This window comes from Onychostoma macrolepis, chromosome 16 (genome assembly GCF_012432095.1).
Source record: "Onychostoma macrolepis isolate SWU-2019 chromosome 16, ASM1243209v1, whole genome shotgun sequence".
In the NCBI taxonomy this organism is placed as follows: domain Eukaryota; kingdom Metazoa; phylum Chordata; class Actinopteri; order Cypriniformes; family Cyprinidae; genus Onychostoma; species Onychostoma macrolepis.
In genome coordinates, this window is record NC_081170.1 from 5,449,503 (window position 1) to 5,471,225 (window position 21,723).

Here is a 21,723-nt window from a genome sequence, read left to right on the forward strand (position 1 = left end):
CCCCAATATAGAACAACAGGCTATTTAGGCTATATATCTATGTACTCTTGGTTGGCTTGAAAGGGGTGTTTGGTTAGGCTAGTTCTTCATTTATTGAATGAGGAGTTTGTTATCCTTCAGTGACTTGTGTTCTAAATAGCTATTGAATGTAAACAATTTAAGCACGTTATAAATGCCATTCCAAAAAGTTTTATAAATCTATTTATAAATCTATACAAAACTTTTGTTTACATGCCAGATGGATCATGTGAACTCTCATCACTTCTCTTTAATGGTAACGACCTCAAAGCTTCCCAACAAACGTATTCGTTCTTGGTTGTCTATAGATTGGGCTTGCTTCTGTGTAGATATAAATTCTATTCTTTGCATCAGCTGGGCATGGCTGGGTATGATATGACAGCTGTTGTACCCTACCCTGCTTAATTGTTTGTTTAATTAAGTAAATAATTACTTAATTCATTTCAAAATAAATATTTTAAACACTAATACGAAAAGGAAAGAATACAATTGGGTATAATAGGCCTATAACGTTCACGCAAGAAACTGTCATTATGACTGACAACCGGAGAACAGAGATATTAAAATACATACTCTTCTGAGTTTTATAATGTAGTCTTGTATTTCATTAAAATTTATTAGAATTTGTATCTCAAAATATGTGCTCGTGCACGGCGCGAGCTGCTGCCCACTAGCACATAGGAATGTGAGATTTTAAGAAAAGTAAAAACTTGCCATTTTGGTTGTTTCTCACCAAACCCATATGATATACCCTCAGAACGCTTGGAATTGTCACAAATTCAGCCTCTGTGGCTCCCTCCAATCACCACCAGAGTATTAACCGGTTCATTAAGACTTAATTTCCCACGTACCCCATGCCAGAGACTGATCACCTGCACAGGTATTCCTCATTGCTTGGTCTATTTAAACTGTGCCGCCCTTGCTCTCCTTGCGAAGTCTTGTTTTGCTATGCAGTCATTTCTGAGTGTTTTCCCTGTGTTTGCTTACCTGTTGATGACCTGGATTGTTTACCCGTTTCTGAAGTATTGTTGTCTGCCTCTTCTGACCCTGCCTGCCTTGCTGAGTATCTCTATTGTCTGTCTGCCGCCTGCCTCGACCCTCAGCACGAACTCTGTTTATGATTCGGCCCTGCCTCCGTTATATCTGATGCCAGTTACTGATTTATGCCTGTTTGACTTCTCTTGTGTTTCAATAAAACTGCACATGGATCCTAACGCCACTGCCTCCTCATTACAGAAGACTTCGCCAGAAATTGATCCAGCAGTTTTCTACCACTTTACCACAGAGGTATCCACTCCTCAATCCTCAATGCTCGCCACACACCAACAACAACTAGACCGGCTTACCTCACTAACTGAAGAAATGGTAAAGGCTTTGCAAGGCCTTCGTCTGCAAGCACCCGAAGCTCAAGTTCCTCCTCTGAGCCCACTGTCTCAAGCTCCGGCTTCAGCTGCATTCACCGCCAGTCCTCGTTTGGCATTTCCAGAGAAATTCGATGGCTCACCCATAAAGTGTAAGGGTTTTCTACTCCAATGTTCCATGTTCGTTAACCAACAACCCATGCTGTATCCCACAGACGATAGTCGCATCGCATTTGTCTGTTCGCTTCTCACTGGCAGGGCGTTAGAATGGGCTACCGCGGTGTGGAGTGAGGATCATTCTGTTTTCCCTTCCTTCTCCGCTTTTATCCTACGGTTTAAGGAAGTCTTCGAACATCCCGCTGGTGGAAAGGAGGCGGGTGAGCAGCTGTTATCTCTACGCCAAGGAAGAGGGTCAGCGGCTGATTATGCTCTCTCCTTCCGTACGCTCGCAGCTCAAACAGGATGGCCAGATGACCCGCTAAGACTACACTTTCGCAGAGGTTTGCGCCCAGAATTACAGTCTGAACTAGCCTGTCGGGACGAGGGAGATCCCTGGATCAATTCATTGAGCTGGCCATTCGGATTGATAACCTTCTTCGCTCTCGTCGTCAGACTTGTTTTCCCTCGGCTCCAGTCGGCACCACATTACCACCTCCTGACACCGAACCCATGCAGATCGGTTTCACTCATCTCAGCGGAGAGGAGAGAGAGAGACGCATTCGCCTAAATCTGTGCTTGTATTGTGGATTATCTGGACACATGAGCTTCCTGTCCTACTCGCCCACCTCGCAATCCTGCTGCGGTGAGTTCAAATCTTAATCCTTCCACTGTATTAGAGATTTCAGTTACTCTAAAAATAAATGGGCAGATCACGGAGACTAGAGCTCTAATCGATTCGGGGGCGGCAGGAAATTTCATTAATGCTAGTTTTGCAAAGACTCATGATGTTCCTCTTGTTCCTTGTGTATCTCATCTGGCAGTGGCAGCGCTAGATGGCCATCCACTGGGCTCCGGCTGAGTTCAATTCATCACCAAGGACATTAAATTATGCATTGGAGCTCTTCACACTGAAACTATCCGCTTCTTCGTATTCCAATCTCCACAAACACCAATCATCCTGGGACTTCCTTGGTTAGAGAAACACAACCCCTCTATTTCATGGTCCGAAAGACAAATTACTCAATGGTCTGAATCCTCAGAATTGCCTCAACATTACTCCAGTCAGGAAGGAGAAGGCGCACACCCTTATATCACAACTCCCTGCCGAATACTATGAACTCGCCGAGGCCTTCAGTAAGATTAAAGCTTCCCAGCTACCTCCACACAGAACAAAAGATTGTGCCATTGATCTCCAACCTGGTTCCCATCCTCCCAAAGGAAGAGTCTTCCCTTTATCACAACCAGAAGCAGAGGCTATGAAAATAAATAAATAAATAAATATATATATATATGAAGAGGAACTCTCTAAAGGTTTCATCAGACCATCCACATCACCTGCCTCTGCTGGGTTCTTCGTCAAAAAGAAGGATGGAGGACTTCGTCCCTGCATCGATTACCGAGGCCTCAACGACATAACCATCAAATTTCGCTATCCCTTACCTCTAGTTCCTGCAGCTCTGGAACAGCTCCGAAAAGCAAGGTATTTCACCAAGCTAGAGCTGCGATTGTGCTTACAATCTCATTCGTATCCGCGAGGGCGACGAATGGAAAACTGCCTTCTCTACCACAATCGGGCACTACGAATATCTTGTTATGCCGTTCGGGCTTGCCAACAGTCCTTCGATGTTCCAATCCTTCATCAACGATGTGTTCAGAGACATGTTAAATCACTGGGTCATCGTCTATATTGACGACATCTTGATTTACTCCGAGTCATACGAAGATCATGTCAAACACGTTCGGGCAGTCTTACAACGTCTCATCAACCATCAGCTATACGCCAAAGCCGAAAAGTGAGTTTCACCAAGAGTCCGTGTCATTCCTTTGGTATGTAATCAGTTCTGGAGGGGTAGCCATGGATGACAAGAAGATTCGAGCAGTGGTCAACTGGCCTCAACCTGCCACTTTAAAGGAACTGCAACGCTTTTTAGGGTTTGCCAACTTCTACCGAAGATTCATTCGCAACTTCAGCACCGTAGCGGCTCCCATGACTTCGATGACTAAGAAAGGTAGTCAACGCCTCACTTGGTCTCCGGCAGCCCATTTGGCCTTCCAGACACTCAAAGACAGATTTACAACCGCACCTATCTTGTACCATCCCGATCCTGAACAAGAATTCATAGTGGAGGTGGATGCATCCAGCACAGGCATTGGAGCGGTCCTTTCTCAACGTCATGGTAATCCACCGAAACTACATCCCTGTGCCTTCTACTCTTGCAAGCTCACCCCCACCAAACAAAATTACAATGTGGGCAATCGAGAACTTCTCGCCATGAAGGTCGCTCTTGAGGAGTGGCGTCACTGGCTTGAGGGAGCCAAACACCCATTTGATCACCGCAACCCCCAGTACCTGCAATCGGCCAAAAGACTCAATCACAGACAGGCAAGATGGTCACTTTTCTTCACCAGATTCAACTTCAGAATAACCTACCGTCCGGGCTCTCAAAATACTAAGGCAGACGCTCTTTCTCGACTCTACGAATCATCCACATTGACTCCCAACCAAGAATTCATCATTCCGTCAACCATCATTCTCGCACCCATCCAATGGGATATCATGACTGAGATCACCAACGCTCACGTCACTGAACCACCACCAACAGAGACCCCACCTAATCTCACATATGTGCCTCAAGCTTTGCGACAAAGAGTCATCCAGTTAGTTCACTCAACTCCCAGCTCCGGACACCCAGGTATAGCAGCTACACTCCAATTATTGAATAACCGCTTCTGGTGGCCCTCTCAACAAGCGGAGACAATCGCCTTCATAAGAAACTGTTCTACATGCAACATGACCAAATCATCTCATCAACTGCCCGCCGGTCTACTCCAAACATTACCTATCCCGCAACGCCCTTGGTCACACTTAGCCATTGACTTTGTAACAGATTTACCGGCCTCGCAGGGTCACACTACCATCCTCACGGTTATCGATCGCTTTTCCAAAGCCTGCCGCCTAATCCCTCTACCCAAACTACCTACAGCCTTCGAAACCGCTGAGGCCCTTTGTAACTACGTGTTCAGGTTTTACGGTCTTCCTGAGGATGTGGTCTCTGATCGGGGTCCACAATTCACCTCTTGAGTCTGGACCGCATTCTGCCAAAAACTCAACATCAATGTCAGTCTTACCTCCAGATATCATCCTCAATCCAACGGCCAGGTGGAACGTCTCAATCAAGAGCTCATTCGATTTCCTCCGATCATACTGCCATCGAAATCAGACCGACTGGAGCCGTTATCTATTCTGGGCCGAGTATGCTCAAAATTCACTCTGCAAACCTGCCACTGGTATCACCCCTTTCCAATGTGTCTTGGGTTTCCAACCCCCACTGTTCCCATGGTCCGGAGAACCCTCAGAACTCCCTGCCATTGACTCATGGCTGCAAAGAGGCGAGGAGACATGGAATGAGGCTCATACTTGCCTCCAAAGGGCAGTTCGTCGAACAAGGGAACAAGCCAGTCGTCATCGGCGCATGAATCCCAACTATCAGCCGGGTCAGTGGATCTGGTTATCCACTCGGGATCTTCGTCTCCGATTACCCTGCAAGAAGCTCAGTCCCAGGTACGTGGGTCCATTCAAAATTCTTAGACCAATAACTCCTGTTTCATTCCGTTTGGCTCTACCTGCCCATTATCGTATCTCGCCCACTTTTCATGTTTCCTTGCTCAAGCCCGCTGGTGGTTCGAGAGGAGTGGAGGACCAGGAGGAGGCTGGTGACCAGAGGGTCCCTCCCATCACCATAGACGGTGAGGAGGCGTACCAAGTTCGGGAGCTTCTGGACTCTCGTCGCCAGGGCAGAATAATTCAGTACCTTGTGGACTGGGAGGGGTACGGCCCGGAGGAGCGGTCCTGGGTCAATACAGAGGATATTCTGGATCCCTCTCTTACTACAGACTTTCATCGTGACCACCCGGATAGGCCGGCGTCGTTTGCCTCTTCGCGTCAGGAGCCGCTCACAGGGGAGGGGCTCTGTCACAAATTCAGCCTCTGTGGCTCCCTCCAATCACCACCAGAGGGAACTATAACCAGAGTATTAACCGGTTCATTAAGACTTAATTTCCCACGTACCCCGTGCCAGAGACTGATCACCTGCACAGGTGTTCCTCATTGCTTGGTCTATTTAAACTGTGCCGCCCTTGCTCTCCTTGCGAAGTCTTGTTTTGCTATGCAGTCATTTCTGAGTGTTTTCCCTGTGTTTGCTTACCTGTTGATGACCTGGATTGTTTACCCGTTTCTGAAGTATTGCTGCCTGCCTCTTCTGACCCTGCCTGCCTTGCTGAGTATCTCTATTGTCTGTCTGCCGCCTGCCTCGACCCTCAGCACGAACTCTGTTTATGATTCGGCCCTGCCTCCGTTATATCTGATGCCAGTTACTGATTTATGCCTGTTTGACTTCTCTTGTGTTTCAATAAAACTGCACATGGATCCTAACGCCACTGCCTCCTCATTACAGGAATATACACCACAAGTTATTTTACGACAGATTTGCATCCGCTTCAAAAAGAAAAGAGAAAAAAAAGAGCATTCTCTGCCATTAAATGGGCAAGTGCGAGCGGGATATTTTGTGTGTTTCAAAAAAAGAAGGTAGCTATAGCCTTTAGAACAGGTGAGTTGCCCTAGTTCACACAGTTCCAATACACTGCGATGGGTTAAATCAATAAGCAGACACAACACGGGACTACAGTCAAGCACAGACCAGTATTGCAGTGCACAGGAAATGTGCAGCAGTCATTTTAAAGCAGTTTATTTAATATTGAGTATTTATTTTATTTATTTATCTTTTTTTTTGTGTGTACATTCAAAATAACTACAAAATGTCATGCCTTTGAAAAATAAAGAAAACAACAGCATGCAACAGTTTTGGCGCGTCTTGGTCTCCCTGAACATCTTTCTGTGGCACGCCACCACAGGAACCAATCCACAGTGATACTTGACGTGCCTACTTTTAAAAGTCTACATTTAGATTATTTGGCCTTAAATGCATAAGTCACTTTGGAAAAAAATCACTATGTATCATGATAAAAAAAAAAACTGAACTGCAGAAGTACTGATGACTGCACGGTTGATCTTTGGCTGACCAATCAGCAGAAAGGGGCGTTTAATTCCCCCCCCCCACGTGTAGACATTGAATATTTAAGCTGTTTATTCATTTTTCTATGCCTGAACGAAAAACAAAAATTAAGCTGAATTCTCGGTTTCTCCTTTTTTTGAACAAATGATAAAACGAAAATAGGTGCCGTTTTCTCGTTTTTCTACTATCAATATTAAATCAAAAAACGAATGATCAGATGATACACGGACCGCGGACCTACTTGCATGTTGTTGCTCTTTTGTTGGTTTTGATTGCTTCTAATGTCCTCATTTGTAAGTGGCTTTGGATAAAAGTGTCTGCTAAATGACTGTAAATGTAAATGTAAAACACAATGCATTGTGAGTCTACTGTTGCTATAGTAACGAAAGCAAGCTTGACAGGAACATTCTAAAATACTTAACCTGGCTTAATGCGTTAATTGAGAGTGTTTTTGAAAGACAAAACTCAGTATACACATGATTAGTAATTCATATATGTACAGACAAGAAGATGTGCCCATAATAAGAATGCAATTCGTTTAATTCCACGTTAAGCGTTTTCCTCCCATAGAATAGCCTAGCTTACGGACAACACGTGGCTTAATGCGTTAAGGCAGTGTTTTTAAGAGACCAAACTCAACACATCATTAATAAAGCATTCTATGTACAGACAAACAAATAAGCCCATAATAAGAACGCAATGCATTTAACGCCTTAAGCGTTTTACCCATAGAAAACAGTTAGGCTAAAAACGCGTTGCGTTCGCATCCTGGACTCATCTGCTTGTCTGTACATAGGCTATTATAATTCATTAATAATGTGTTTACTGAGTTTGGTCTTTTAAAAACACTCTCTTAACGCATTAAGCAACGTTAAGTGTTTTAGAATGCCCCCTTTGAGGCACAAATGATCGACAGATAACCGTGCGCTCTTACAGGCTGTATCTTGTGGATATAGAAATGACGTCTACAATAAAATAAATAGGCTAATCAAACACTGCTGATTTTGTCCAGAGTTAGGCTACACGCTAAACATTTTATTTGTGTAATTATGTTTAAATGGTCCAACAACAAAGCATTCAACACCGTACACCTGCAGCAGCGGAGGACTACTATTCTGCAGCGCTGAACTGCAGAAGTACTGATGACTGCACGGTTGATCTTTGGCTGACCAATCAGCAGAAAGGGGCGTTTAATTCCCCACGTGTAGACATTGAATATTTAAGCTGTTTATTCATTTTTCTATGCCTGAACGAAAAACGAAAAATTAAGCTGAATTCTCGGTTTCTCCTTTTTTTGAACAAATGATAAAACGAAAATAGGTGCCGTTTTCTCGTTTTTCTACTATCAATATTAAATCAAAAAACGAATGATCAGATGATACACGGACCGCGGACCTACTTGCATGTTGTTGCTCTTTTGTTGGTTTTGATTGCTTCTAATGTCCTCATTTGTAAGTGGCTTTGGATAAAAGTGTCTGCTAAATGACTGTAAATGTAAATGTAAAACACAATGCATTGTGAGTCTACTGTTGCTATAGTAACGAAAGCAACCTTGACAGGAACATTCTAAAATACTTAACCTGGCTTAATGCGTTAATTGAGAGTGTTTTTGAAAGACAAAACTCAGTATACACATGATTAGTAATTCATATATGTACAGACAAGAAGATGTGCCCATAATAAGAATGCAATTCGTTTAATTCCACGTTAAGCGTTTTCCTCCCATAGAATAGCCTAGCTTACGGACAACACGTGGCTTAATGCGTTAAGGCAGTGTTTTAAGAGACCAAACTCAACACATCATTAATAAAGCATTCTATGTACAGACAAACAAATAAGCCCATAATAAGAGCATAATGCATTTAACGCCTTAAGCGTTTTACCCATAGAAAACAGTTAGGCTAAAAACGCGTTGCGTTCGCATCCTGGACTCATCTGCTTGTCTGTACATAGGCTATTATAATTCATTAATAATGTGTTTACTGAGTTTGGTCTTTTAAAACACTCTCTTAACGCATTAAGCAACGTTAAGTGTTTTAGAATGCCCCCTTTGAGGCACAAATGATCGACAGATAACCGTGCGCTCTTACAGGCTGTATCTTGTGGATATAGAAATGACGTCTACAATAAAATAAATAGGCTAATCAAACACTGCTGATTTTGTCCAGAGTTAGGCTACACGCTAAACATTTTATTTGTGTAATTATGTTTAAATGGTCCAACAACAAAGCATTCAACACCGTACACCTGCAGCAGCGGAGGACTACTATTCTGCAGCGCTGAACTGCAGAAGTACTGATGACTGCACGGTTGATCTTTGGCTGACCAATCAGCAGAAAGGGCGTTTAATCCCCATGTGTAGACATCGAATATTTAAGCTGTTTATTCATTTTTCTATGCCTGAACGAAAAACGAAAAATTAAGCTGAATTCTCGTTTTCTCCTTTTTTTGAACAAATGAAAAAACGAAAATAGGTGCCGTTTTCTCGTTTTTCTACTATCAATATTAAATCAAAAAACGAATGATCAGATGATACACGGACCGCGGACCCACTTGCATGTTGTTGCTCTTTTGTTGGTTTTGATTGCTTCTAATGTCCTCATTTGTAAGTGGCTTTGGATAAAAGTGTCTGCTAAATGACTGTAAATGTAAATGTAAAACACAATGCATTGTGAGTCTACTGTTGCTATAGTAACGAAAGCAACCTTGACAGGAACATTCTAAAATACTTAACCTGGCTTAATGCGTTAATTGAGAGTGTTTTTGAAAGGCTGTTGGAAAAAGACTGAATTTCTTCAGCAAATCAAACCTGTGGTAAGCTTATCAATGCTTCTTTCTTAAACTAAATTATGTTACTGTCTTATTAACTAATTTCATATTTAATTTTGTTGTACATACACTGTAAAATGTAATTGTATCTTTTTTAATCCAGAGCACTGATATCACTGCAAAGCGCACGGCAGTTCTACGTGGCTTTCCACTCATTCTTGGAGAAGAAGCCTCTGACTTTTTTACAACAGCACTGGTAGGTACCTTTACTATAACCCCCACACAAACATCACGTATAGGCATTCAATTATGCTTTAGTCAAGTCTTTAATTTGGACCAGATAAGTAAATTCTGCTTTTGTTTCTCTTTTCTTAATCAAGCCCATGTACTGTTCATTTTCTACAAATTTCTACAATGTACTTTAACAACAGTTTTGATTAGTTGTACGTAGAACATGGCCCAAGAGATGGTCCTGATTCTTTAGGTGACATACTTTTGTGAGATTTCCCATTTATAATGTAACAAGAAAGGTAATATTGCTGTTCTTTTTTTTTCTTTTTTAAAAAAAATTAGGACTGTGAATGTGACACACCCCAGATTTCCATCGGGATACTGACTGTGATACCAGAAGATAGCCAGGATTCCCCACAAGCACTGCATTTGGAGGCTTCGAACACCGCAATCATCCTGGAAGGAGTCATCGTGATGGATGATCTTAAAAATCTTCCAGATGCCATGTGACTACTTTTTGGGCTGATATATGCGCTGAATTTGGAGTACCCTCCACAGCTCAAGAACACCTTTGATTTTATTCAGAGAGTGTTTCTTTCTCTTGGACACAAATCTCTGAAACCAAAACTACAGTCACTTAAAAACCTGCTGCTGATGTAAGTTGAGGCTGTTTGAGATTGTTTTAAAGGGATAGTTGAATCCCTTTAATCTTCTGGTTGCACAGAAGTTTGTTTAATTATACCTGTCAAACATTGTTGAAAATATTTTTAAACGTTAAAGTGTTTTAAAGAATGTTTAAAACATGTTCTTAAAAGTTTTAGAGCAGTGTTATTGCTAAACTTTTTTTTTTTTAATTGTAAGCACTGTTAAGACTTAAGCTAGTGTTGATTATTTTAAAAGGTCACCTGTTCAGTTTCAGGTCAAAGATTGTCAAGCAGTCAGGATCCTTTTTTTTTAGCTGCACTTGCACTGCACTTTTAAGTTGCTTTAGGAGATTAACATGAGTAACAATGTGTTTTTTGTTTGTCAAAAATTGTTAATGCTACATTCAAAAAACTATTTATAGAGTTGGGTCATCTGACTTTGTTTGGTACGCTGTAGTACCTGAAGAGATTTAATATATAATAAACAATGTTAAACTCAAGTTCAGTTGTTGCTTTTTGTCTTAACTTATTGTTTTTAGTTTAGTTTACTTTTAAAAATTTTTTAAGGCAATCGGTTTCCTAATATTTTCCTAGTAATGTGAACACTAATAGAAAGTTAACTGAAATAATGATTTTAAGTCAACAGTACTTAAGTATACTTGATTAACAAGTTTTCTCTACAAATTGTGTTAAGTTACACCAACTAAACATTAATACTCTACTTTACTTGGAAATTTTAAGGCAATCGGTTTCCTCACTTTTCTAAGTAAAGTCAACTTGTTACATTTTACAGTGTATAGGCAGCAGGCTACACAACTTCCCAATCGTAGTTCTATACTGCCACCTGTTGGCGCAGTTGTGTAACTTAGAGAACAACTCTTGTTATGTCGAGATCACAAGAAAAATAAGTCGCGCTAATGACAAAACAACTTTTGTAATGTCGAGATTACGAGAAAACAACATTTGTTATGTCGAGATCACAAGAAAAATAAGTTGTGATAACGACAAAACAACTTTCGCTCCCTCTCGAACTGTCTTGAGACACCGCGGTGCTACCGCTATGAGGAATACCTTCCCTTCCAACCATTTCTGAAGTCTTATTGGCTCACGCCAGTCTAGTTGACTGGCCAATTGACGCAAAGCATGCATCGTATGCAAATACTCAAGAGCTCGTGAGGCAGTATAAAAGGCAATGCTTGCACCAATTGCGTCAGAATCTTCTACTTCACCTGCTGATTTCATCATGGCAACAATATGCCAGATCTGCGCAGGACCAATCAAGCTGCCGGATCAAAACGACCACTGTGTCGCCTGCCTAGGCCTGGGCCTGGCCCATGCCGAGGTGGCGCTGGACAAGTCCGACTGCGGGCATTGCCGCGATGTGTTTCGCGGCTTATTCGGAGTGAGGCCTCCTCCCCCTCCTGGTGACGGAAGCGTCGTCTTGCCGCTCCGCCAACCCCATCGGTCGCCCCATTCCCCGGTCTCCTTCCCCGAGGACTACTTCCGCCCTCCTTCCAACATTGCGGAGTTTGTGTCCTTTGGCCAGAAGGAGGGGATGATTCAATGTCCATCTCGGCCTCGGAGAGAGAGGATTGGGCGGGATCAGAGTCCGATCAGCTGGACAGCATGGGGCCCCCAGACCTCCAGGAGGAGCTCATGAGGGTTCTGTCGAAGGCTGTCCAGGAGTTGGAGCTTACCTGGAGTCCTCCAGAGGAGCCTGCCGGGAGTAAGCAAGACTCCTGGTATATCAGGCCCACCCAGAAAACTGACTCGAGGGCGTCGGTCCCCTTCTTCCCCGACGTACACGAGCAGCTTGTGAAGACGTGGTCTGCACCCCAATCGGCGCGCATCCACTCTGCCACACAGGCCATCTTTTCCCACGTGGACGAGGCAGAGGCCCACTGGTACATGCGCTCTCCCCCCATCGAGGAGACCGTCACTGCGCACCTGTGTCTTGCAGCAGCCAAGACCCTAGGCTCGGACATCAGCCTCCCCTCGAAGCCGTGCAGGACCACCACCCACCTCGCTAATAAAGAGTATGCGTCTGCGGCTTCTGCGCTTCACGTCATGGCAGTGCTACAGGTTTTTCAGGCGAAGCTCCTGCAGGTGGCGGAGGGAGGAGCCCTCACTGCGGATGCCATCGCAGATCTGCACACGGTGATGGACTTCACGCTGATGGCGACGAAGCGAGCGGCCTAGGCTGTGGGTAAGGCCATGGGTTTTATGGTCGTCCTTCAGAGGCACCTATGGTTATTAAACCTTGCTGACCTCAAGGATGCTGACCGTAAAGCTCTTTCCTCCTCACTCAGTCAATGCTCTCCCCGCCTCAGAGCAGTGCAGAGCCGCCGCCCACACAGATTGTAGCCGTGCAGTGCTCGGCGGCACATCCAACGACCAAGCCGCTAATGCCGGTATGTCAGTTTCTGAGCGCGTGGGAAGTTATTCCGGGAGTAAAGGTGGTTACTCGGTGTGATAGAGCGTGGTATACCCTTCAATTCAGATGCAGACCACTCAGTTTCAATGGCGTGGTGCAGTCTCTAACATCACCTTGAAATTCCCTGGTCCTGAGACAAGAGGTGTGCAGCCTGCTCGAAAAAGCCGCTAACCCTAAGCGGTCTTACAGCCGCTATTTCGTGGTACCCAAAAGAGTTGGGGGACTCTAGATCTAGATCTAGCACTCTGCAAGTGTCCATTCAGGATGATAACGCTGAAACAGATCCTGTCGCAAATTCGCCCCGGGGACTGGTTTGCATCCGTGGACTTAAAGGACGCATACTTTCACATTCAGATAGCACCGCATCACAGACGTTTGCTTTCGAGGGCACGGCGTACCAGTACTCTGTTCTCCCGTTCGGGCTGGCTTTGGCCCAGCGCACTTTCTCGAAGTGCATGGATGCAGCACTTTCCCCCCTCAGAGCGAGTGGGATGCGCATTCTCAACGATCTGGACGATTGGCTGATTTTATCTCATTCACGGGACACGCTAGTCAGCCATATAGACACGCTGGTTCATCATTTGGTGTCCCAGGGGCTATGTGTGAACATGGAGAAGAGCATTCTCGCCCCGAGTCAGTCTATAACGTATCTGGGAGTGTGCTTTGACTCGGTGGAGATGCGAGCCCGTCTCTCTCGGGAGCGCTCGGTGGCCATTTTGTCTTCCCTTGCGCCATTTCAGACTGGGCAGCTCTGTTCACTTGAAGGGATTCCAGAGGCTGCTGGGACTCATGGCATCTGCTTCAGCGGTATGTCATCTGGGCTTTCTACACATGTGCCCGCTGCAGTTATGGCTGAAATGTCGAGTCCCTTGGATGGCATGGACTTCGGGCCGTTTGCGCATTGCAGTCTCCCGCGACTGCATTGAAGCTCTGAGACTGTGGCACAACCCAGATTTCTTCAGCCAGGGGGTTCCCCTGGGCTTGGTGGCATCACGTGTCGTGGTCACGACGGACGCACTGACTCACGGCTGGGGAGCAGTGTGCGAGGGCATGCCGGCTTCGGGCCTGTGGTTAGAACCTCAGAGCCGGTGGCACATAAACCGCTTGGAGCTGGAAGCGGTATTCTTAGCTCTGAAGGATTTTCGACCAGAGCTGGAACAGCTGCACGTACTGGTTCTTCCCAACAACATGTCTGTGGTTGCGTACATAAATCACCAAAGTGGCGTACGATCCAAGGCTCTGTACAAGCAGGCAGCGAATCTCCTGCTATGGGTGGACCGTCACTTTCTCTCAATCAGAGCAGTGCACATCCCCGGTCTCCTGAACTGCGGAGCAGACATGCTTCCGATTAAGGGGATTCCTCAAGGAGAGTGGAGGCTGCATCCCGAGTCAGTTTGGATGATTTGGGTCCGCTACGGAAGAGTGGAGATGGATTTGTTCGCGACGAGCGAGAATGCACACTGCCTGCTGTTCATCTCGCTGTCTCACTCCCTAGAGGGGAATGCTCTGTCATCGTGCTGGCCTGCAGCTAGGCTGTACGCGTTTCCTCCGATAAAGATATTGCCGCTGGTGTTATTCAAGATCAGGGAGGAGGGGGCTTCGGTGACACACACAGCCCTGAGCTGTCTTTGGAGTCATCGACCTCGTGTAATGCGGACGCTCAGACTTCAGTGTGCCCCGTCAGGGCTTTGAGGATTTACATCGACCATTCGGCCAGCTTTTGGCAATCTGACCAGCTTTTCGTGTGCTATGGTGGTTGTGCGAAGGGCTGGGCCGTGTCAAAGCAGAGGCTTTCCCACTGGATTGTGGATGCTATCACAGCTGTTTTTTATCACGGGTTTTAGACGCTCATTGGCTTATCTCCACCTATCAGCTGAGAGCCCGCCTACCAAGCGTCCCTATTGGTTATGAGAACTGTGTGTGTGTGATTTATCTTCGCTGAATGTGTAACTTGTACAGGCTGCCCGTAGCCTCTCTCACGGCAGGATTGGATACCGTTCCCCATAGCGGTAGCACCGTGGTGTCTCGAGACAGCTCGAGAGGGAACGTCTCCGGTTAAAGTCGTAACCTCGGTTCCCTGAGTGTGGGAACAAGACACCACGATGGTTGCTATGCTCGCTGCCCGAGCAGCAAGCAGTGTTCAGTGTCAGATTCTGACGCAATTGGCGCAAGCATCGCCTTTTATACTGCCTCGCGAGCTCTTCAGTATTTGCATACGATGTATGCTTCGCGTCAATTGGCCAGTCAACTAGACTGGTGTGAGCCAATAAGACTTCAGGAAAGGTTGGAAGGGAAAGTATAGAGTGGGGGAACTATGACGTCACTTTGTAGGTGGATCGACTGTTAGCATGAAACTGGTTCCCTCGACAAAAAGCCTATAGGATTTTTCCATAGGCTTTTGGATTATCACAAAAAACAAGCTCTGTGTTCAACCATAGTTCATGAAACTTGCACATTTTTTTCCATCAAGATAATCTTCACAAAATAATATAACTTTGATTAATTTTGAAGCCTAAATAAAAGTGCCAGAACTTAAAAGCTAAATTTAGGCTATAAACAAACTACACCTCCACGGTCGCGACGCCTCGTGGAAGGAGCCCCAGCCTCAGAGATAGTGTTAAACACCCACTGAGGAAGTGCATCTGTTACTGGCAAGCTCCGTCGAGCGGCCAGACATGAAGGCTCCATGACTCTGGATTTGGGTGCCATTTCGTTCCTTGTGCTTGAGAGAGGAGGTCTCTCTTCAGTGGGATAGTCCACGGTGGGGCTACCAGCATCTCCACCAGTTCTGGGAACCACGGCTGATTAGGCCATTTCGGTGCCGCTAACAGAACAGATTCCTTTTCCTCTCTGATTCTGCAAAGCACATGAGGCAGAAGTTTCACTGGAGGAAAGGCATACTTGCGTACTTTCGGCCAGCTGTGAGCTAGTGCATCCACTCCCGGATGAGAGTGTGTCAGTGAATAAAACAGCGGGCAGTGAGTGTTCCCCGCTGATACGAAGAGATCCTCCTCCGCCCTGCTGAATACACTCCAAATCATATTGACTGTCAAAGGGTGTAATCTCCGCTCCCCGTGGATTACCCCGCCCCTTGACAGTAAATCCATGCCGTAATTCAGGCGTCCGGGGACATGTACTGCCCGGATGGAGAGGAGAGAGAGCAGCTTCATGCATTTCGTAAACGAACGAGGGGCCAGGCATAAGCCGAAGGGCAGGACAGAGAATTGGTATGCTATCCCCTCGAATGCACTGTTTCTCAGGAAACGGCTGTGGCGAGGGGCTACCTGAATGTGGAAATAAGCATGCTTTAAATCCACAGAGATAAACCAATCTCTCGGTCTGGTGTGTGAGAGGATTTGTCTCAGTGTAATCAATTTCAACGAGCATTTCGAAAATAACAACTGTAGAAGCCGTTCTCGCGGTCTGCTAGGGGCACTGTGTCTTCTTCAGTGGCTCGTCTTCGGTGCTGGGTGCAGCTTTCCCGAAGCGCACTGGAAGGGAAACTGCAGCAGGGGGGTGAGGAGCACGTGGGCAATGAGCCAGCACGAGCTCGTCATCTGACCACGACAGATCCACATCGGAAGCTCTCGGCACTTTACTCCTTGGCTCAAAAGAGGCTGCAGAGGAAGAGCGCTGCAGCAGCGTGTAGAGTAGGTGAGTAACCTTGTTAATAGGCTTCTTGCTTCTCGTAGAAGGTTGGCTGAAGGAAAAGATTCTGAATGGATGACGTACAAGCGCTGCCTTATATAGATTGGGACTCCCGCTCATATTTCGTGCGCTTGAACGCCATTGGTCAGTTTCACTGGCGTGATTCAATAAGGCTTCAGTAGTATTTGAGGAAAGGGTATTTCCCATAGCAATGTAGAGTGACCGAATCGAAAGGGAACAACTTTTGTTATGTCGAGATCACAAGAAAATTAAGTCTTGATCATGAGAAAACAACTTTTGTTATGTCGAGATCACGAGAAAACAAGAAGGAAAGTAAGGAATAATTGACGACGGTGATGCACCTCGGGTGTGCATTATTTTTCTAATAATTCAACTGACCGAAGTCAATAATTCCGCTTACACTGCGGTTGCCACACCTCAAGACATCGATCAGATGATATATTTCAAGGCATTCTACATAAATCGCTATTGTGAGCAGGATCCAACGCCTCCGTTGCTAATTCCAAAATGCCATTTTAAACCTAACGGGAGGCTTGAGCCGTTGATAGCAGACTAATGGAGTTACAGTTAATAACTAAGTTATGAGAGAGAGAGAGAGAGAGAGAGAGAGTACAGTCTGGCTGACTATCTGGTCTCAGTCAGGAATATAACTCACAGACATTGATCCACCAGCGACCACCAGCTGGCCATAGAAAGAGGACGACATAAAAAGAAGTGGTTACCTAAAGAAGAGTGAATCTGTAACGAATGTAGATCAGGATCAGTTGAGACAGAGGAACACTTCCTCCTCCACTGTGACAAATACACGTCCTTAAGAGATGCACTGTACAGTCAAATACAGCAGGAATATTACTTGGTGAAGGACCTGCTTCCTCTTTGGTAGCGCAACATATTTATAAATGATACAAACTAAGAAGTAAAGAGTGAACACATCTGCATTAGTAGTACCATTAATGTTTATATATATGGATGTATTTTACATGTATTTTGTTTTGCTTATTTATGGATGTATATTATATGTATTTTTGTTTTGTTTTTTATTCTATGTACAATGCTGCGTCAATATGTATGTAAGAATGTCATGCCAATAAAGCAATATGAATCTGTACGTCTCTCAATAGTGTTCGCAAGCAATGTCTAGTTATAGTGAAACTTTAAGTTAATTTTTTTCACGAACAGCGCCGTTGTTGTTACCTCGCTTATAAGAAGTCATGTAGTTTTTAAGTTGATAAACAATGTTAGTGATAAAATCGTTAGAGTAGCGCTAACAACATTAGTGCCAACTAATTTTCAGCGGATTTGCTAAAGAAAGGTTGATTTGTTGCAAAAAGTTGCTAAACGACGTTGTGACGTTACTGTGCGATGACGCCATTACGTAATCAAGATGCAAAATTGTGTCACTGCATCAAATCTCAGCAAAAAATGCATTTTATATATTATATATGTTAATTTAGATTTGTTCGTAAAATAATATAAATGCATAATATAATATTAAAATGTAAATAACTGTTTTAATAAATACATTCAATTTTTTAAATGATTACAATTTAAGTTTTTTATTAGCTAGTAAACTACTCATTCTGAACAGTTATAGTTTTAAGCAGTGCATTAGTAGTTAGTTGGTGTGCTACACTCCAAGAAAAGTCTGTAAAATAGGGCACAATCTATGTTAATATGAAGGAAGTTGCTAGGGTAGTCTGAAAAGTTGCTAAATTTAGCAACAAAATTGCTAAGTTGGCAACTGTGTATGTGCGTGTGTGTGAGAGAGAGAGCGGGAGAGAGATAGTATGTGCTTTCCGTACATAATAAAATGTAATTTTGTAGCAAAAACATGGACATGATCTGTCATTTTTTTATCCTTTTGTTTGCTATATTTATTTGTTTGGCCAGTGTCGTTGTGGGTTTTGGTTCTTTTGCTGTAAGGACCTTTGAAATAACTGAAATAATTTGGCAAAGTGATATGGTCATGTAATGCGGTCAAGACCTGCCTGAAACTACGTTCGCCGTGCGTTTCCCTGAAAATAATTGCACACCACGAACACATTGTTCGTCAGCCAATCAGATTCAAGCATTCAACGGCCCCGTAGTATAAAAAATAATAATACATGGCTGCTTAGAATGTCCGCTGTTATTGGCACTTTTAATGTGTGACAACAGTATAAACGAGCGAGAAACACGTCCAATGTTTCCAATGTATACAATGTAATACACGTTTTTCCACAGGCTGCTCAAAAAAAGTGGGCATATACCAGAACAAGAAGACGCTGAAGAAGGCAAAGAAAAACAAAAGAAAAGAAAAATGAAAAACATTTAGGCCTAATGAATGTGCAACAGCCACACACTTATAGTAAGTGGATCATTTAGCTTCTTGTTGAAGATGATAAAGTTAAGAAATCATTGAATTAATAACTTTTGATGCTCTTGGTATTAGCTTCCATTATCATGTGTTGGGGTCAATCTGACCCACACTCAATTTTCAAACTGCTCGAAATACTGGTTAAACTATTTATTTCTTCTTGAAGTCTTGTGAATATTTGTCATTTAGGGTCATTTATGCAACGTTTTGACATGTTTTGGAAAGTCTGTACAAATTTTGTTACAACTTTTGTGTTGAGGTCAGACTGACCCCCCATAGACAAGGTTTCAAAGACAAGACTTAAGTCTAAAATGCATGTCTGTGCTGTTTTTTAACTGAAAGAAACTTGCACTGACTGATCTTAAAATATGTCAGTGCCATTGTTTTATCTCAAGACGCACACCAGTAATGTTTTTCTCTAAAGCATGTTTATAAAAGGTACTTAATACATGTAGGCCTTATATGAACCCAGTCTCGCCCTACTACCGTAATACCAATATACAAAAGATAGATGGCGCTGTTTACATGTGTACAGTAGTCCATCATTTACAGAAGCTTTCCCTGCAAACATGCACCTGCGGGGCCCATGCTAGCTTTTTGCAACTAGGAGAATACAAACACCATTAACTGGCCATTCTTTAGCCACTCAATTGAACTGGAATGGCTCAAACCAAAAGACACCTTTTCAGAAGCTGTTGTTTCAAATAGGCCAGGGATCCACAAATCTGGCTCAGGAGATACACTTTCCTGCAGAGTTTAGTGCTAACCTTAATCAAACACACCTGAGCATGCTAATCAATGTCTTTAGGATAATTAGAAAATCACAGCTGGGTGAGTTTGATAAAAGTTGGAACTAAACTTGGGGGGAACAAAACCATCGAGCGAAATACCGGAGTGAATATTTTCCACAACAGAGCAAATAGCATCCCATGTCTCCATGTCCACTGTCGTTTTAGATTTCCCTCACCTAAACTACAATCTTGAATTCGGCGCTTAGCATCTACGTAACAGCTCTCAGCCCACCCCTTGTTTGTTGGTTGGCCAGCTGCTGCGGAACCGGAGATAATCTGGGAGATTGTTTGCTATATCAGACTGAAGCCTAATTGAAATTGAGCGGAAGTATGAAGTCTGATGTAGTCAGGCTACGCTTAAACTATTTCTTAGAAAAGAAAAGATTACTTAGAGAATACCAAACTGGCTTAAGGAAAGGTAAATCTACTACTGATGCTTTGGTTAAATTAAGCAATGAAATTGAAAAATCTTTAATTATGAAAGAGATAATGGTAGCTGTGTTTTTGGATGTAGAAAAAGCATATGACACCATGTGGAGGGAAGGTTTTTTAATTAAACTGGATAAAATGGGTATTGTTGGGAAAATTTATAACTATATATTGGATTTTCTTTCTCAAAGTGCTTTTAGAGTAGGTGAAGAAAGCTCAGAAGAATTCACAGTAGAAAATGGAATTCCACAAGGAAGTGTGATTAGCCCAGTCCTGTTTAATCTGATGATTAATGACATATTTGAAAAACTAGAAAAAGGAAATGGCGGAATATTATATGCTGATGATGCTGTTATATGGAGATATAGTTACGAACATGCAAAAGGAAATTCAAATCCTAGAACAATGGGGAATTGATTGGGGATTTAAATTTTCTATACAGAAATCGAATGTAATGTTCTTTACTAAAAGGAAAATCGAAAAAAACTACAAATTATTTCTTTATAGTCAGCCACTTGAGAGAGTTAAAAAGTTTAAATATTTAGGAGTTTGGTTTGATGAAAAACACACATGGAAATACCATATTAATCATGTTGAAACAAAATGTAAAAAAGCCCTGAACTTGATGAGGATGATTACTGGACACACTTGGGGAGCAGAGAGACAGTCTTTAATGAATATTTACAAAGATTTGATAAGAGCAAATATTGATAATGGAATATAATACAGTATGCAAAACTAGATTAGAAAAACTCAATAGAATCCAATATAGTGTATTAAGAATTGCAATAGGAGCCATAAGAACAACACCAACGAGTGTTTTATTAGTAAAATCAGAAGAAGTCCCACTAAAACTAAGATTCATTAAATTGTCATTAACATATTGGGTTAGACTAATAAGCAACAATAGCAATCCAGCCGCATCAGTATAAAATGAATGTTGGGAATATCATAAAAAAGCCAAAGGTTTTGGTTGGAACGTAAATAATACAGCAGAACAATTTGGAATTAAAGAATTGTGAAGTGAAGTTCCTCCCTGGATGCTCCTTTTTCCAGTTGTCAATACAGAATTACTAAAAGAGAAAAGAGAATACCAAACTTTTGAAAAATGTTTTTTTTTTTTTATTTGTCTTCATTATATTACGGATATCTTAAAATATTTACAGATGGGTCAAAAAACAAAAATGGTCATTGTGGCATAGGAATATATATTCCAGAATTTAACAAAAAAAAATGGGTCATAGATTAAATAACCATCTTTTCTGTTTTTGCAGTTGAGATGTCTGGGATAATTACAGCATTAAGATGGATAGAAGAAGATATTCTTAGAGAACAAGGGATGGAAAGAAATAGACTCAAAGCTTTGTTTATGTTTCTTGAAAATACTGGATCAATCAGAAGAATTTAGCAACAAAAGTTTAAGAATTTTATTTTATTTAAATAATACATTTATTTGATGGAAAACCTTTTTTTTTTTTTTTTTTTTATTCTCCCGTTTAATGAGTTAAATAAGTAAAGCATCTGTCAAGTCCCTATACACACTCATGTACAGTAGGTGGCCATATGCAATAATTACAAGTTGAAAAAGCCAAGAAAAAAAAGAAGAAGAAGAAGAGGGAGTAGCAATAGCAAGCAGCAGCCAGCAGCCAGCATAGCTCACCTGTTGAACACGTTGTGCTGTGTCCTGGTTGGGAAATGTGTCATTTCAAGTCCAGTCTAAAGTAAGGAGTTGATGTTTTTTGCAGAGATGTTACATGTATGTATGGCCTATGTTTGGATTGATGCTAAGA

The 21,723-nt window shown here is 43.0% G+C and overlaps 1 long non-coding RNA gene across 1 annotated transcript; it reads left to right on the forward strand.

The window, feature by feature from the left end:
- Positions 1 to 9,107: 9,107 nt before the first annotated feature.
- On the forward strand, positions 9,108 to 10,270 carry LOC131521660 (uncharacterized). The gene is made up of 3 exons (XR_009266321.1): positions 9,108 to 9,424; positions 9,543 to 9,635; positions 9,953 to 10,270. It is a non-coding gene; the product is annotated as an uncharacterized LOC131521660 (long non-coding RNA).
- Positions 10,271 to 21,723: the final 11,453 nt, after the last annotated feature.